The 3,873-nt window shown below is 44.4% G+C and overlaps 1 long non-coding RNA gene across 1 annotated transcript; it reads left to right on the top strand.

Moving 5' to 3' along the window:
- The first annotated feature begins 1,527 nt into the window (after nt 1-1,527).
- LOC109365476 lies at nt 1,528-3,873 on the top strand. The gene is made up of 3 exons (XR_002111124.1): nt 1,528-1,655; nt 1,966-2,008; nt 2,938-3,873. It is a non-coding gene; the product is annotated as an uncharacterized LOC109365476 (long non-coding RNA).

Below are 3,873 nucleotides of genomic sequence, written 5' to 3'. Positions count from 1 at the left end.
CCCTCTGGAATTCCAAGGTAGCAGTTTTGCTGCCCCTTCTTTCCAACTTCATCAAGAATTGAGCACTCTACCATTTCATGGTCATTCTGTCCAGGACAGTTCCTGACTTACACATCTACCACCAGTCCTTTTCTATTTGTGAGCAGCAGGTTTAGCGGAGCACCTCCCCTGGTAGGCTTTCTTACCAGCTGTGTCAGGAAGTTATCTTCCATACACTCTAGAAACCTCCTAGATTATTTCTTCCGTGCCACATTGTGTTTCCAACATATATCAGGGAAATTGAAGTCCCCCATAAGAGCAAGGGCTAGTGATCATGCACCTTCTGCCAGCTGTTCATAGAAGGCCTCATCTATCTCTCCATCCTGGTTAGGCAGACTATAGCAGACCTCCTTCAGGATGCCGGCCTTGTTGGCTCTCCCCCTGATCCTTATCCATAGAGACTCAAATATTTCCAGCCCCAAGCTCAACATCAAAGCACTCTCTAACATGGAGATCCATGCCATCACCCCTCCTTCCTTGCCTGTCTCTTCTGAAGAGCTTATAGCCATCCATTACAGTACTCCAGTTGTGGGAGAGGAGTAATCCCAACATGTTTCCACAATGGCAACTAAGTCTGCCTGCCACACAATGGCCTCCAGCTCCTCCTGTTTATTGCCCATGCTGCGTATATTGGTGTAGATATATACTTCAGCTGAGCCTCTTGTCTCAACCTCAATCCCATTATCTTTCCCTTAGGCTCATCTCTAGATGGCCTGTTTTATCTCTTCCCCCCTTTATATCTGGTTTAAAGCCCTCTCTACGAGCCCTGCCAGCTAGAATCCATTTTCCCCTTTGAGACAGGTGAGACTCAGCTGCAACAATCAGGCCAGGTACTAAGGTAAACTGCTCTATGGTTAGAAAAAAAAAAACAAACCAAACCAAAACAAAAAATCAGAATGACTGTTTACACCAGCCTCTCAGCCATGTACTTAGGACATGGGTTTTCCTGTTCCATCTACTAACCACTCCAGTCTCCTGAAGCCCTTTTTTATAATCCTCACATTTCTGTCAGTGACTTCATTGCTGCTGATCTGAACTATCAATAAAGGATAATTATCGGGGTCAATCAGACACAGTTTCTTAGAAAGATCCCTGACTCAGGCACCAGAGAGGCAGCATCACATTGGGCCCTCTTTTCCCCTCAGCAGGGAATTGCCTACAACAATCACACTTCTGTCCTTCTTGGTGGAGACAGTCTTGAGGTGGGGAACTGACCACCTCACCCTAGACAACCTCAAGGGTGCACCTTCCACTGCAATCTCACTTACCTCTTCTTTGAGCTCCAGAGCCTCAAACCAATTATGAAAGGGCACCTGGGGTACTGAGGTAGATCATGATGGGCATTGCCTGCAATGCTGAGCTGGGACCTGCTTCCAGTCCTCCTCTTCCCTTAAATTGCCTCCCTCTGATAAACGACAGCAGAGGAGAGGGTCCCTACTGGCAGGTTTTATACATGCAGGGGGTGATCCTGCTGCTGTTCCTGGCTCTGCCCCTGTGATGTCAGAATGCTGCTGCCACATGGAGAACAATGGTGCCTGGCAGCTGCTTCCCGCCAGAGCTATCCCTCAACCAGCCGAGGCAATTCCCTAATTCAGCGCAGAATGCATTAGCTCCAGGTACTGGAAGGCTGCAATAAGGACCTTCCCCCTCTTCCCCCTCCCCCGAGCCTTCTTTTCCCTAGGCTGAGGAGCTCCATCTCTCTCAGCCTGTTCCCCTCTGATAATCTTTGTGGCCCTCCTCACCAGCCTCACTGTAAAAGATTTTTTCCTTATATTTAACCTAGATCTACCCTCTTTGAGCATAAACCATTTCCTCTTGTTCAGTCTCCACAGATCCTTCTAAAGAGTCTGTCCCCTTTTTTCCTGTAGCTCCCCTTTGATACTGAAAGGCCACTATCAGGTCACCTTGGACCCTTCTTTTCTCCAGGCTGAAGAGAATCCAGATCTGAAGCTCATGACACAAAAGTGCTGTAAGTCAACTTCTTCCAGTAGTTTAAGCAGAAGTTAGGATCTAGCTCTGAATGTGTGCTGGGAAGTCATGCCATCTCTCTCACCTAAATGCAATGGAAATCACCCATCCTACATGTAGAAGATATCCCAGCCAGGTACAGCAGAGCAGCCATGTGACTATCTTGAAGCCATTGGAATTCAACTCCATCTGTTCAAAACACTTCTGTTCTTCCAATGAATGTGTTGAAACAACATGATACTGAGCTGTCTTTGCCAAATATGTAGGCTGTAGATGTTTCAAAAAGTACACAGAATCTAAATATAGTTCCAGAATCAATGAATATTTTTACAGTTCCAGAAGAGCTACTGTTGACCAGGTAAACACCAATCGGGAAACTATGTGATACTCTTTTACTTGATAGAAAGCCCAACTTTATGCCTACCTTAAACAGATGCCCCATTTGGTTGCAAGTGTGAAATTATGAATGTTATTCAGAAGATAAGAGCAACCTTAGTAACCATGAAAGCATGAATGTTTTGGTCTGTCTGATCATTCAAGTGGAAGTTCAGATTTATTACAAAATCAGTGTAGGGAAATTCAAAAATGGGGTGCTCACATGCCACTCCTTGGATTTAGCGTGTACATGAAAGCCAACATATCCAAATCATATGGAAAAATAGACGAGACTTTAGCCTGGAGAAGACTGAGAGGAGATCTTATCAACACTGATAAACATATGAAGGGTAGGTGTCAAATAGGTGGGACTAGGCCAGCAGCAGGACAGTGGGAATGGACACAAACTGAAACACAGGAAGTTCCATCTAAAAGTGAAAAAGTACTTTATTGTGAGGGTGACAGAGCACTGAAACAGGCTGCCCACAGAGGTTGTGGAATCTCCTCTGGAGATATTCAAAACTCGTCTGAATGCTTTAATCTGTCTCACTCTAGGGAAGCTGCTTTAGCAGGGGAATTGGACTAGATGATCTCCAGCAGTCCCTTCCAAACCCTACGTTTCTGTGATTCTGCAATCAAAAACATGCAAGTAATGCTTTTCAGTAATATTACAGTTCATCTGCTGTAACTCCAATGGCACATATGTGGATCAAATATGTTACTGGATATTTGTTAGTGTAAATGCAATTAATGCAAGATCAGCTCAAATATTTTGGGGAATGACTGATAACATTCATACTGCAGCTAAACATGTAACAGGTGGGGAGAGTTGGAGGGTTGAACAGAATAGAGCATGGGATGTTGTCTATGGTGTTAAAATATGTAGCCTGGAAGCTTTAGTAGGTTGCTTTGGATTTGCTCCTCCACCAAGGCTTAACAGCAGTGACAGAGATGTTAAGAATGAAGTATGGAATAAGATACAATAACAACCCCAAAGCTATATTCATGAAGGCAAATACATCTACAGCCCTATCCTTCTTACCTGCCTAGGTAATCAAGAGACTTTTAGTTAGAAATATTTACTGCCTTTGAAATTAGTAGTACTGCACTTAACTACATCATCAGATTGTACCTGTTGTATGTCCCTTACATTCATTATTTGATCCTTAGTTGTTTTGCATTTATAGAATAGAGAATTGGATTGGATATTTGAGTCATTGACTTCCATGTTTGTAATCGCATGAGAAGTGTATACCAGAAGAGTTTCAGAAACATTCATTCATCGAAAGAGGCCAAGGGTGGCCCCTTTCTGCTTGTGCAGGCCCAATGGAAGTACTGTCCCCAGGCCTGGAGCTCGCAGCACAAGAAAGACATGGAACTTTGGAGAGGGACCAGAGAAGGACCGCAAAGATTATCAGAAAAATGGAGCACCACTTTTATGAAGTAAGGTTGAGGGAGCTGGGCTTACGCAGTTTGGAGAAGGCTTTGGGG

Source organism: Meleagris gallopavo, chromosome 1 (genome assembly GCF_000146605.3).
Source record: "Meleagris gallopavo isolate NT-WF06-2002-E0010 breed Aviagen turkey brand Nicholas breeding stock chromosome 1, Turkey_5.1, whole genome shotgun sequence".
Classification (NCBI taxonomy): domain Eukaryota; kingdom Metazoa; phylum Chordata; class Aves; order Galliformes; family Phasianidae; genus Meleagris; species Meleagris gallopavo.
This window is presented reverse-complemented; position numbering and strand designations above follow the sequence as displayed.